The sequence below is a fragment of the Meleagris gallopavo genome, chromosome 2, assembly GCF_000146605.3.
Source record: "Meleagris gallopavo isolate NT-WF06-2002-E0010 breed Aviagen turkey brand Nicholas breeding stock chromosome 2, Turkey_5.1, whole genome shotgun sequence".
NCBI lineage: Eukaryota > Metazoa > Chordata > Aves > Galliformes > Phasianidae > Meleagris > Meleagris gallopavo.
The window spans coordinates 40036460-40051061 of record NC_015012.2 but is presented as its reverse complement, the minus strand read 5'-3'; the positions used below and the strand labels follow the sequence as shown (position 1 = coordinate 40051061).

Below are 14602 nucleotides of genomic sequence, written 5' to 3'. Positions count from 1 at the left end.
TTTTTTTGAGTTTTTACACAAAATTTGTCAAAAGCATAGAGGCTGTGCTCTGGTACTGGAAGTACTGATTCATGGGAAGCAACAGTTTGGAGCCTTCTGTTAGACAGCAGTCAGGGAAGCATATATGCTAGAAAAGCTGTATATCACTGATGATCCAGAGATATAATGGTAATGTTGAGAGTTGCATTCACTTGAACTTCTTGGGTGTTTCATGTACTTCTCTTCTCACAGTGCTGAAGACAGATGATGCTAATGAGGGGGACGAGAAGGTATCTCTAGGATCTTCAAATGTCCGAATAATACAAGGCTCTATTTTTATCTCTACGTAGAGGATGCTGTAACAATTCAACATTATTCAAGAGCTGCTCTGACATGATGTTGCGTTAAGCCAAAGTTAGCACAATATATGTACAGGACAATAAAGATAATAAAACTTATTTTTTATTTTGGGAGAATCATTTAAAGTGTGGAAAGTGATGAAGCTTAACATCCCCTTTGAAAATGAGGGAAAATATAAAGCAGTCAGCGCAAGTTTCATTTTGTACTTTGTTAATTGTCTTATTCACACACACAAAAATAATAGATGCTATGTTGATCTGCAATTGGAATACCTTAGCAAAACCCTGATAGAGTTGGTGCATGAAACTAAAAAGATCTGCATGCTGCACAACTGTACAGGTGTGTCGACACCAGAAGTAGGGTTTAAGTTCTACCTGGCAAAATTCTATGGGAGATAGGGAGGAAGCTGCTAAGTAATTAGGAAATGGAACAATCATCGTCTGAATGCAGATGCTCAGGACTTCTGCTTCTAACATGCCTGTGACTACTACTTGTTGGAGTCAAGAGAGTAGCTAAGAATTCTCTTTAGTGCTTTGGAAATTTAGGGATTTCACTTTAACAAAGGCATTACTGGCACCTGGGAAAGTAACCCTATTAAAATAGTCCAAAGTGGTCACAGAGGTGTGATTGCATGTGATCGTTTTGGTTCTTAGATTATATGAGTTAAAAGCAGCATTACTTTTCTTATAGTTAACTATCTTCTCACTATCTGAGTTGCTGAAAAGTCATGGGAAGAATTGCTGCTTTTTTCTTTTCAGGGTGCTGATGAGAGCTGAAAGTAAACAACCTTGAGATTTTCTCCTGCTGAACATAAATGGGAAGACAGACAAATATCAGCAGTATTTGCATGAAAGTAGTTTAATAAGTGATGGTGTGTACATAATTTGTCAAAGATGGCTTTATCAACACCACTTACTATGACAACAATGACAATTTTTGTTTTTTAAAAAGGTAAAATAACAAAAACCCATGTTTGTCAACTGTGGCTGTCAGTATCCAGTGACTTTTTTAACAACTGTCAGCATTCCTGCCTGGTGCATTCTTAACCAGCAGGAAAATAAGCATTCTGTGATAATGTGAGAAAACAAATACTTTTTTTTTTAGGTCTCGCACATAGACAGGAATGACAAGAATAGGTAGCTGAAGGGATCTGGGGTGTCTGGTTGTGCACAGACACTAAAGTTTTTCCCAACCCCGTGCTTAAACATGGGTAAGGAGGATTTTGGTCTCATGAGCTAACCTGATCTAGATTGTAAGTGATAATTAAACCAAACCAAACAGTCTGTGATACCTATCTAATTATTCTGTTTTCTCTCTGCATTACTTACATCTCCTTTGTCCCTTCATAGAGCAACTAATCTTGGTCTGCCCTTGGCAGAGATGAGGATTAGCTGGTCATATTCCTCATTAAAACAGTGTCCCTTTATGTACTGGGTAGTTCTGTGTCACATCTTACTTCTCATCCCTACTGAGGCAGACCCTCTCTGCCAGCCTCTTTCTGCAGCTTTCCCTCGTTTCTGAACTTCAGATTTTGGGTCCTCAGAGACCAAAGCCAGTTTCACTGCCCACAGGAGTGTTTGAAATAAATGCTGTCATTGGCTTTCAGAATAAGAACACTGACCAGTCAAGGATGTTGTTCTTTCTTTTCACTTTCTGTGAAAAAAAAATCTGATTTGAGAAAGACTGGAGGAATGCACCTCATTTTTAATTGCATGAGCTCTGGCATGATGGGGTTCACATCCTCTTACTCTCCACAGTGAAGCATTTGCGCCCCACTTTTCAGGGACATGAGTGACAATGACCCCAGGACCCTGGTAGTACCAGGAAACAAGGGAGGAGGTGTGTGATCCATGGATCTGGCTTGTGGCTATGGCTGATGATATCTGATGAAGTTCAATACTTCAGGAGCTGTAAACTGAGGGCTGTATGCTGGTAGCTGTATCTTCCAATGCAGAAAAGGTGCTTCTCTCTTGTATCACACCACAGGTATGGTGCCTGCAATGTAGGCTTAATCACAACAGATTTTCTTTCTGTGGTTCGGAGGCTAAACCAGAGCTGCCAGTGGTTTTGCTGCAAAAACACTTGCCAGGCAGCTGGCAGATTAGGCTGTGCTGATGGGTTTTACTCCTCCCTTCACTTGTCAAGCTCTCTAGCTACATACTGTCAAGCTCCCCATCATGGCCTGCTCCCCATCCCTCGGCACCATGGTCCCACCTCTGTAATTGCAGATTTCGTTTTAAAAAATAGGTATAATGACATCTATCAGCAAATAGTGTGTGCACATGACCATTGAGGTCCAGACCATAGTGAAGTTCCGAGATAGTAAAATTCTTGCTTTTGAGAACTTTCAGAACATGCAGCATTAATTCAGATTATCAGAGGGCAAGGCAAACCGTCTGGGCATAAGTCAGTCACAGGCTGGGGTTGTGACAGAGAGTTCACTGAAACCAAGCTATGGTCTATCTGGTTTAGTTGCTGTAGAGAGAACACATTGATGTAGTGGAACAAATTAATTTATATTAGCTTAAAAATATTTGTGATTTTATATGTCTAATAAAAAGGAGTCCCTGGGACATTGCTTGAGAATGTGAATGTTAAATGCAAAGGTCATTTCAAAAAAGAAGTGAAGCTTGTCAGCATCTTCTTAGAGAAATAAAATGGCAAAGTCAAGACAGTTCTACCTTTGAAACATGCTTCATCACTTCCTTGTTCCTCAAACCCAGGTGTACAGCCAAATCAGCAATCTAGGTTTGAGGGAAGGTTTTGTAGCTGTCCTGTTATTTAGCGCGGAAAAGAGGTGCTTTTCTCTTTGCCATTTGCAGGCCCTCTGAACTGCAGAAACCAAACCTCAAGATGAGGTTCCCATTTGCCTCATTACATGCCAGTTTGACTCCTCAGTCCATTCCAGACTGGGCTTGTTCTTCCTGTTTATGAAGCAGGCACTGGCACTCTTGCTCACCCCAGTGTCACACCACTACTGGCCCATTGAAAGGAACTTGAACTGCAAGGGAATGGCCTGAACAAGAGACAGAGACTTCAGAGCCAACACTACTGACAAGGACAGCTAGATGCCAAGGGATACATTGATGGGTAGTCAAACCAAAGGGTAAATGACATTGATTACCCACCACCTTTCAAATTTCCCCACTACGCTGATCTCTTTACTGCTTTTGTAGGGCTTTTGCCATATTACCTGAAGGATGAAATGGCTTTTCACTAGCTCCTCAACTTCCATCCTTGCAAACGCACTTTAAAAAACACTAATGGTGACCAGACAAAGAGCAGGTAGTGGGGAGTGCAGAAATTTTGGGTGAGATCAGTAGAAAGCCAGGTGTCCCATTTGTGGGAGAGCGCAGACATTAGTGAGCTGTAGCTGAAATGCCAGATTATGGTCAGTTAGTTAGAAAGTGATTACAGGCAGCATCCTCTCTCTTGTCAGGTTGTTTATTTTTCAGAGCTGTTAACATTTTCCTGAAAATGAATCCCAGACCACAGATGTTGCTGGAGGTGCCAGTATCAACCACCAGCTTGGGTTTCACCTGCTTCCTTCAGGAGACCAGCCAGCAGCTTGTGCTTTCATAAGGAGTCATTTCTTTTTAGAAATAGTGCAGATATTTCCTACACTTGTCTTCAGGATTCAGGCACTGTGTGGTCCCAGAATTCTTGCCACTGATAAGCTTTTAACAAACTCTGTTCCTCAGGGAATGTCAGTGACTCGTCCAACATGCATTGTTTATCCTCTCAGCAGATTGACTTGCACCCAAACAACCAGGCAAACACTGCCTCAAAGCAGCAGAATTATTCTAAAAGACAGTGCATTTCACTGGCTATCAAACTAAAGCAGAATTGTTTTTAGATGTCATTCATTACCAAAGGTGCTATTGCCAACTTTTCCTCAACAGAAACAGAAAAATCTTTCTTCAATTTCTGCACAACCATAGCATAAAAATATTTTTCTATCTCACATGGTTTTCCAGCAGTTTCTAGCACAGCCTAAGACATTGGGATTGTTGTCTTCTTCATCCCTGCCTAAGCCAGCAAAAGATATCTTGCTCAGCTCGATGGGAACTGCAGTGTCACTTGTGCTCCAGGAAGGATTGGCATCAAAGGCCTGATAGCATCTAAGGTTGGATGTGAAGAGCACTGTCAGGCTTCTTGCTGGGTTGTTACCTTGGTGGTACCGAACACCCTGTCTGCCCCAGAGCAAATCCTGTAGCACTAAGGAACTAGGAGATTCTGACACTTGTCAGCTTAGGATCCCCTCCTTTTTGCAAATCTTTAACACAAAGTTTAAGAAGTAGCAGCTTACAGTTGTAGATAGATAAGGATCAGTGGTGGGCCAAGTTTACTCTGCCTCCCCACCTCTGCCTCCACCTAGAAATATTGCTGAATGAAGCATAAGGCTTGGGTCCAGGAAAGAAGTAGCTGTTTAAGTTTAGCTTTTTTCTTTTTTTAACAGCGACTTCAACAGCTCTCTGTAGGGCAGTTTTTGTAAAGAAATGGTCTGGTGCTGAATAGCAAAGAAAGAAGCCAAAAATATGTCTCATTTTTAGCATTTTGTAATTGAAATCTAAAACATTATGAGCACAAGATTTGTCAGACAGACTTTTCAGCTTTAGCAGACTTTTTCCCTGGTCTTCAGAGTTAAATACTCGGAATCTGGTAATCTTCCATTAAAAAGATAATTTTAAATACTGTATTATAAAATTAGTTTGAAATCCTTTCATTCCATTTAAACGTATAAATATATATAATGCAATTTAAAACAGAAAATTGAGCAAAGCATCAGCAGGAGATTTAGCCTGATTGCGTTACATGCTTAAAAGAAAATGCTGTGCATGTTTAAAAGAAAAACACACTTAAGTGCTGTGACATTCAGTTTTTAAGAAACCCAGTTTAATTATATTTTCCCTAATTAAGGATTTCATTATAGGGGATCACATGATTTAATTATATCAATACCCGAAAGACCTGATTGTGAACATAAAATGTGGATTAAAAAGATGCCTCATCACTTAATTACCTGCTAGATTGGAACAGATCCATGTTGTAGGTCAAAAGGGACATAAAATGCAGGCTTCTGCCTCCCTCTTTGTTGTGTGTGAAGGGCTCCATGCATGGAGAGAGAAAGGGGGGAAGTACTCTTGTGTGTGTAATGGGAGTGATAATTACCTGTGAGCAGCTTTATAAGCATATATTGAGAAAAGCAATGTATTTTTTATTATTATTATTATTTTTAATTTAAAGTTCTTGGTGGGCCTACAGTAGAGATGAGATGCGTTGTCCAACCTGCAGCCTGGTGAGTGCGTATTTCTTCTTCCCTACACACAAGCCCTTGTCTTTCAAAGGGAAAATGTCAAGCAGTGGAAAATCTTGGGCTGAGGGTGTAGCTTCTCTCGTAGCAAGATGGGCACCCAGCACTGCAGTGTGTAGTAGGGATTGGGGATCTCTGAGCCCCTCCAACGTGACACTCCTGTGCTGACCACATGGCTGGCGACTCTCTTGGCTTCTGAACACCTCGAGCCAGACTGAGGAAGGAGGGAGGAAATCTTTTGGGACACCAGTGAAAAGCTGGCTGAGACAATGAGTTTTAAGCTGCCCAAACCTTGCTTTCCATACTTCCCTCTCTTTCCCACCACCTAAACAGTTCATATTCCTCACTCCCAGGAGGGAGCTCATGGAGCTCTTTCTCAGAGATCATCAAAAACATGGGAGAAACTCATTGTTTTCCATGATCTGTTTTTGTGGTGTTTTTTTCTTCACTCTTCCACCTCCTTTCACATCCCTCACAAGTTCCTACTTTGTAAAGCTAGAAATCCAACCTTTGTACATGTTGATCCCATGTTACAGAGCAAGTTTGCTCAGTAAGAGAAGGTACAGGTTTGTCAGTGCCTGGGGCAGCACTGCACAAAGCAGGCTCAGCCTCTTGGAAAACCACCACAACAAAGCTCTCCATAAGTTCTTGTAGGACTTGGAGAGTTGAAGAATATCTACGTCAGGTTGGGTTTTTCCACTCCCTATAGACCATAAGAAAGACTATTCTCTTTAAGATAAACACAATAGGATAGCACTGATGAAATAAATATGATAAGACGATCAATAAAATCTGTTGCTAGCAGAGATTTGATCTTCTTTCTCAAGCTCCAGGGTCTGGAAATATTGTACAAGGAGACAATCAGACTGCAGCAGGCAAGAAAATCTGTGTTTTTGATGGAAGGACAGGATTCCTATCATGAACATGCCTTTTCAACCTCCAGCCTCTTTGAAGGCACTTTGTTCCATGCAAGCTGGGTATATTACCCTCCACAGCAGGGACGCTGAGAGCCAGGCAGGACGTCCATGTACCACACATCATGTGAATGTGAAACCAACCACCCAGCACACTACTGTCCATCATATTTCATCACGTATGAAACTCTCCTGCAACACTGTCATAGCAGGTATCCTGCTTCTTCCCTGGTGCCAGCAGGGCTAACAGTGCTGCTGCAGGCCAGCAGGACCATGGCTGGCCACCTTGCTGATCCTAACACTTCTCTGTCTAAAACTAAGCTTTGCCTACATCCTGACTCTGTCCTGATGCATAAAATGACTACTGAAGGAAAAGCTGCACAGCAATAGTCAGTCTGGGAAGAGCGTGCCGGGAGCTGTATTTTCTAGGGAAGAAACTCCCATGTACATGAGAGTGGGTACTTTCTTAAGAAAGAGGATAGTCTTCAAAGTGTCCTTTTGCTCTCCAGAAGCTGCCTGGTGGCTGAAGCACCCTACAAATGTCATCCAGAGAATACTGCTGCAGTAATGGTGTCCCTGCCTGGCACAAGATAGGTGAGAGCATTTTGGGTAGCAGGGCTAGGAAAGAGCAAGGTCTCCTGTCTGTAAGGCATCTCAATAGAAAGTGCTGCTGACAGCTGATGCTGATACATCGTAAGTCATTTCTATGGTCTTGCTGAAGGCACCAAGTAGGCTTTGTGAAGCTCTGAGTTTAGGGCTCTTCCCAAGAAATCTATCCTGATAACTCATCGTGGGACTGAGGCAGATCTGCACTGTGCAGCTGGCACACAGTCATCCCATCCCTCCTGCCCCATGGGCATGGCCACCCTGTCCCTCCCACTGTGGGACTAAGGAGAAGGCTTTGTGCGTATTGCACACACTGGGGTAATGTGCCTGAGGGTTGTGAAGCAAGAGAGCACACTTGACTGCAAAATTAACATCTGCAAATGGCACAGTACTATGGGATGAAGACTCTTTCCTTTTACTTTGACTTGATCTTGTTTTTCTAAGCAGGGAAATGCCCCAGTGACAGAATCACTGCAGATGGCATAACAAAGCCCGGGCTGGCACCAGCTGAGTTGGCACAGTAAGATTATCATGTTTGAGTTTGTGTCTGTCTTTTTTTATCCCCCTGCTTTGCTGTGCTAATAGCATTTCTATTACCGTATAAGCTTCAGTCAGCTCTCTTAAAAGGAGGGACATCAGCATAAAAAGTAAATTTCATTATCACTGGCAAAAAACAGGTCACAGAAAAAGCTAAACGATTTTAGTCTATTTAAAAAAATTTTTTTTTTTCCTGTTTCCCTCCCTCTCTCTATTTCTGTCTCAACCAGGCTTAAAGAGGGGTTGGAATTGAAGTTGCAGGGTCTCCAGGGCAGTAATGTGGAACGGTGTGGCTTAATGGGGCAGCTGGTGGAGAGAGCCAAGCACATGTTTCCTTTACAGTTTTCATCTTCATACTTCACAGAGTCCAGGGACTGATTGATGGAATTCTTTTTTTTTTTTTGAACATAGCTTTCTCAAGGCCTAGAGACTGCCTCTCTCAGCCACACCGAACATATGTCCACATATTCCCTTGGGCAGTATTTAAATGTGTGCATCCATGTGGCTGTATTTGTTTAGTGTATGCTCCCACTGATCTAATGGGACCTTTCCCATGACCCATTGCTTCCCTAAGTTTGCCACTTGCTGCTGTCAGGCGAGAGAGACTTTAACTTGGATGGCTGTAGCTGTAAATGAATGGGATTTTTTTTCCCTTTCAGTACTTTCGACTGCACCCTCTTGCTGATGGATCATCTAATGCAGTTTGGTTGAGAACCCTTCTTCACACTGTTAAAAAAAATGCCAAACCTAAACAGACCCCATCTGTTACAATCCCACGTCGATTTATGTGAATGCAGAATTGGTAGGGCTGCTCTCTGCTTGTTAATAAACCATCCTCTGAGAACAGCACTCCTTGAAAATGCCAAGTAAGGTGTACTTTGCTTGATACACTGATAGCTCAGACAAAAAACTCTTTGGTAAGAGGAAAAGAAGTGACTGCTCAGCAGTGATTTTTCTTTGAGGAGGCACTGCAAGATTCTGCACAGCACTTAACTTTCCCAAGGTAGGCAGGCTGGGGAGACAAGAATCAGAATAGAACTGACTTTAAAGACATTTGCAGCATACAGAATCTACTAATACTGATATGGCTCAGAAGATGTGATTCGAAGAACATTACTTACATTTCCAATTAACACGGCTATATGCAGGGACCTGATTATATCATATGTTCATCCTGTCTTTCTTTTCAGATGAAAGGAAGGTGGTGGAGTCACTATCCCTGTATGTGTTCAAGAAACATTCAGATGTTGTACTGAGGGACGTGGTTTAGTGGGAAATACTGGAGATAGGTGGATGATTGGATTGATGATCTTAGAGGTCTTTTCCGACCTTAATGATTCTATGATTCTGTGATTCTAAACTTGAAGAATCCCACATGCCACAGGTAAGGAAGGTGCAGAAACCATGATTGGCTTGATATAGCTCACAAAGGGGAAAGCTATATAAATCTTTGATAACTGGCATTTGCATACTATTGATGCTGTTCCAGGAAATGCCATAATTTATGTAAAGATTATATCCATGGTAAGTTAAATATATATATATATATTCTCCCGGAGTTCCTATACAAGTGCAGGGATCTCCTGCGCACTCCAGTGCAGAGACTGTCCCTACCCCAATGAGCATCAGTGAAAGCATCGTGGGCTGAGGTGAACTGCCTTCATGCCACTGCTAAGCTGCATGTCCTTCTCTCCTCTGCCCTTCTGGCAAATGTCCTTCAGCATGGTAATGTGCCATCTTCCCCACTGCCATACCATGCCAAGTCCTGCTCAAGGCGGGGCTGACAGCAAACCTATTCCTGTTGTCCTGGGCAAAGGTCTGGGCTCCTTCATGGAGCACCTCCGCATGAGTTGCGCCAGCATCCAAGAAGATCATAAAGGAATTCACCCTGAAAATCCAAATGTCAGCTACAGACCTAAGCTCAGCTATCTATTTAACTTGACATAGGTTAGAGATGAAATCAGCTGAAGAACAGGAACAAATATACAAAATAGAGAGTGTTTGTGAAACCATTTTCTATCAAGTTATGTTAGCAATAGCAGTAGGATATCATGGACTGAGAAACAACGCAAGAGAGCTCAGTCATCCTGAGACTAAACTGACTTTTTGTTAGAAAATTATTTACTAAACAAGAGGACAGCTGCTGTATTCCCACACATGGGCCTGGCTTCCCAGAGCTGCCTTACATCTCTTTGCTCCTTCAGCCTCCCCTTTCATCTCAGGGCTTGCCAAAAGAGGAGCCTGCCCAAAATAATGATGAGAAAATGTAGCAGCAGCCTGTGAAAATGTTATCTAGTAGCATATTTCCAACTGGATCGTGCTAAAAGTAAAAGCAAGCAGGACCTTCCCCAGAGGACCATTTAAATTAATGAAAGGTCCTCACTGGAGCAGATATCAGCACTTCAAAGTCTCTTGTCCTCTTGTTTTGTACTTCTTACTTGCCCTCTTTGGCTTCAACTCACTCTTCAGGAAAATGATCATGATGCCACAAGGAGGTTTCAAACAGTTTTGTACAGCAAGCCACCACTGAGCAAATACTGAGCACAGACAGTATATCCAAGGTGCTTTTAATATTTAGGATGATGGACACAATTAAAATATCATAATACCAATTTCTCACATACTACTTTTGTATTTTTAAGATCGCATTCTGTTTTGTGGTTTTGCTTCTCCTTATTGATGGCAAAAATCAGGGGAAGCACATTCATGGCCAAAAGCATGAGGAACAAACCCACCAAGTACCTCAGGGGCTGACAAAGGACATGCTATACGTATGCTAAGTCCTACTGTAGAATACTGTCATGTGATCTTGTGCTAGGATATCAATCACTGGGGTTTGCATCACTCTCAAGAGGAAGCTTACAATGAGGGATTAGTTTATTTACTGCTTCCAAGGAAATATTTGTTTCCAAGCTGATATTTAACCTTACTTTCTTTAATCTACTGAATAGTGCACTTGCTGGAAAATAACACTTTGGGAATGAATGACCAGTGCAGCATCCTGATGTTGCTAGAGTTTGGGGTTTTGTTTTGCTAATACTTTTTTGTTTCTAGGATACCGACCTCAGGAGCATGGAAAGCACTGTTATATGCATTCTGTACCTGTCACCACCACTGCCTTAATGCATTTGAGGGTGCTTGAAAACATGCACTTTGGAGACTGCTAGACGTAAAACTCCAGAGACATGCTCCAAATGCAACTCTAAAAACGTCAGTGCCCTCATGAGGTAAGAAGAAAAGCTCTGCTGAAATCTGTTCTGTGCAACAGGATGCAACGGGGATGTGGAAGCACAAGAATTCGTCACTGCTGCCAGACTCTACATCAGTGTTGGGTGGGGGTTTCTCTAACTATATCAGGTGTATTTGCTGTAATCACTTTAGTGTAATGGTGACCAAGATCAGAACATTTTTTTCTAGGCATTTATTCTGATTTTGAGTGAAAATTGTTAAAATTCAACTCTGCTTCTTTCTGTTTGATCCATTTCAGGAATAGGATGTCCTTTAGCTGCTCTGATCCCACCACTCACCTCCCACAGCTATCTCTCCCACTCTGCTGAAATTATCAATCATTTTGAGAGCTTTGATTCTTCTCAATTTTACTATTGGTAATTTTGTCTAAACTGGGATTCTAGTTACCCTGGAATAGAGTGAAACCTAACTTCAATCTCACATCACGGTTTCATTACAAACTAGCTTATTAAGGATTGAGAAGTCCTAAAGGAGGACATACTAAAGGACTACAGTCTAGGTCAGATGCAAGCATTGACATCTTCTTTTGACTTTCCTTAAGGAAATCGTCATTTCTGACAAAGACAAAGCCCACTTTCCCATTTATAATGGGTAATTTTGCTACGTTCTTGCAATGTGAGATATGAATGACAACAGAAGTGCTGAACAGAAGGGAAGCAAAATAATAATTCTACACTTGAAGGTCTCAGCTGGAGTGCTGTGTCCATCTTGGGGCACTACTCTGGAAGAGAGATATGGACCAATTGGAAGCAGTCCAGGTAATGAGAGAGCTCAGAAACATAGCCAATGGGGAAAGCCTGAAAGAACTGTGGTTGTTTGGAATAACGACAGAACTAAGAAGAGGCCAATAATATAAATTCAGCAATGTAAGTGGTTGCTGAAAAAAAAGGAAGGAAATAAACTCTTCTCTATATTGATTGTGGACAAAATAAGAAAAATAGTTTATAATAGAGGACTGCAGATGGATGTAGTCTTGGCTTTCTGATTGGAAAGAGTGACAAGCTCAAACTATGGGAGACAGTTATCCAAGAAGTGGATAAAAAGGGAAATCCAGAGCTTGGATTGTCCCTCAGCAATCCAAATCCACACCTGTAAAAGAAATATGTTCGACCCAGAGTAGAGAAGGAGCCTGAAGCTGGAAGGAATGATGACAATCAGGCCAGCTGTGGGGAGAAACAAAATGTTTGTTTGGACAATTTGCATCTGTTGCTTTTCTTAACCGGATAAGAGAGTACACTGTGTAATATACACACACCAGCCTCACTTACCGACAGAGAATTAAAATATTTATATCACAGACAAACAATGCCAAGGAACTCCCCTACAAATGCAGTGATTTAATAAACACAGTTCTGCAATGTAGCATTTATCTTTATTATATATAATCAGCTGTTGCTTTTACTTGGATAGAAATAATGTCAAACTGAGCCAAGGTAAGATGACAGGGTTGGAAGGTTCCCACTTCCTCATTCCCAGACACACATACCTTTTTGGCTTTTGCTAGCACATATGGATTTAAGACTGCATGAGGCACAGCTCTGCATGACTTACTCCAGCTCCTGTGAGTGTGTGAAGAATGGGGCATCTCACAGTCTAGCATGGTCTTCGTAGGAGACAGCTTCTTTCCTCTGCATTCAGCAATCAGTAAGGAAATATCTTCCAAACCAATACTGCTAAGCATGTACGTATGCATCTAGGGAAATGATGCACATTACTTCCCAATCTAAGGTCTTGCTGAAAACACAGGTTACCTCTTCGTGAAGATCTTTATTAAAATCCTACCCAGTGGTAGCAATTCAGTTCTTACCCACTGTTTAACAGTAGAGAAATTAGTGAAGGTATTACACCACGACTTTAAAGACAGTTCATAATCACATGCTGACAAACCATTCAGGAATGACTGGCAAAGTGAACTATCTCAGGTGCTTTTTCTTCTTCAAGAGAACATTATTAGTGCAAGTACATAAGTAAAAAGCAAACATGAGAGCTGAAGTAGTGGATATTTGTCAAAGATATTAACATTGTCTATAAATCTAGGCATTTTTTTCATTTGCTCATGAATATGATCCAGTCTGATGCTTTATAGCAATACCGCTATGGTCTTCAACACTCATGTAAAACAGGGAATTGCCCCCAAAAATGTTTATTCAACAAACCATATTTTTAAATGAAGGTTTACTTCTGAAGAAAGAACTTCAGAAATGGTTCCAAAGCCACAGTAGAAGTTGGCCCACTCTGTGCAGACCTGTGAAAACACAACGCCAGCAGGCTCAGAGAGTGGAATGAACAGGTTTTGTACAGGCTGAAGACACAAATGGATGTAAATACATTAACACTACAGCTAAGGAAAACTTACTCCCTGGGCAGTACGATGCCAGAGCTGTGGCTATTAACAGATTTTGTTTCACATGACTCAGACTAACTAGCTCACAGTAACCCCAGTGGCCCTTCCCCCCCAGGTCCCTGACGGTTCCATGCCCACCCTGGTTGAGCCCTATATCAGTATACCCAAATTACACTGGCCTAAATGCTTCTTAGTGCCTTTTAAGACAGGGTTATATTTTTCCTTCTTCTGATTGAATATTTACCTAGAAAGCAACTTATTTCGTGTCAAAGCAGGGATAAAGTTGCCTAAGATGGACATCACTAGGAAAAGAATCTGCAAAACAAAATAAAGCTGAATGCTTTGCAAGTATAGGCATCAATGTAATCTGATCAAAAATTAAGTTAATTGAAAGAATAGCCTCCTCCTGAAGAGGTGTTTACTTGCTTACCTGATTTCTTGGGAAAGTACCGGGTTGTGGTGTCTCCCAGTGCCAAGACTGAGATCCTTAGAGTGAAGGAAGGCATATTTTGAGCAGCACATGGATAAGCTGAAGTTACAAAATGTTCAGGTGTAAGTGAGCTTCTTGAGAAGATCACCAACAGGTGTTGTCACTGATTCCCAAATGAAAGCCTTGGTCACATGAATCTTATCTGGCAGTAATGGAAAGATGGACAAAGGACGCAAGCAGCATTTCCATAAACATCTAATGATTTTCAGTTTCAGTGCCCATATGCCTGTGAGATTTTGACGTGCACATCATCAAACATGATAAACTCTGCCACCTGACTTGAAATTGAGTGATCATGAGGTATGAAATATGCCCTACACGATACCTGTGGCAAAGTATGAGGATGGCTTATCCAGATCATGCTGACACTGTCAGCTGAGGAGTTGAGGAGCACCTCCATGACCACCTCCCTTGGACACAGGAATGGCATAGGGAGTTAGTAGGGCAGCTCTGGGGACTCACTGAAGAGGGGCTGTTAGACTCACTGGCATCCACCCATAAATATCCAGTTCCTCTTCTGTCTTAGCAGGGAGAACAGTTACTCTATAAAGGAAGTGACTTTGAGGCCTGGAAATTGTGCAGGTGCCCCTACACAATTCCTGAAGACTAATAAGCAACTCATCTCTTCTCTGGTTTTCTGCCTGCAGACATTGAAGTGGTAGTACTGCAGTGGAACTTCAGGTTCTTGAAGTTCTGAGAGTTTGATTATAGCTGACAAAGACACCTGGAGTAAGGCATGGAGAAGTGAGCACTGCAAAGGACCTGTGGGATGGAGGACAAAGATGTGGGGCAGTCAGGGGAGCAACTCA

The 14602-nt window shown here is 41.9% G+C and overlaps 1 long non-coding RNA gene across 1 annotated transcript; it reads right to left on the bottom strand.

Annotated features, from left to right (window-relative positions):
- Positions 1-12719: 12719 nt before the first annotated feature.
- LOC109366422 lies at positions 12720-14318 on the bottom strand. The gene is made up of 3 exons (XR_002112737.1): positions 13734-14318; positions 13548-13618; positions 12720-13204 (listed from the first exon to the last, which is right to left on the bottom strand). It is a non-coding gene; the product is annotated as an uncharacterized LOC109366422 (long non-coding RNA).
- Between the last annotated feature and the right edge of the window lie 284 nt (positions 14319-14602).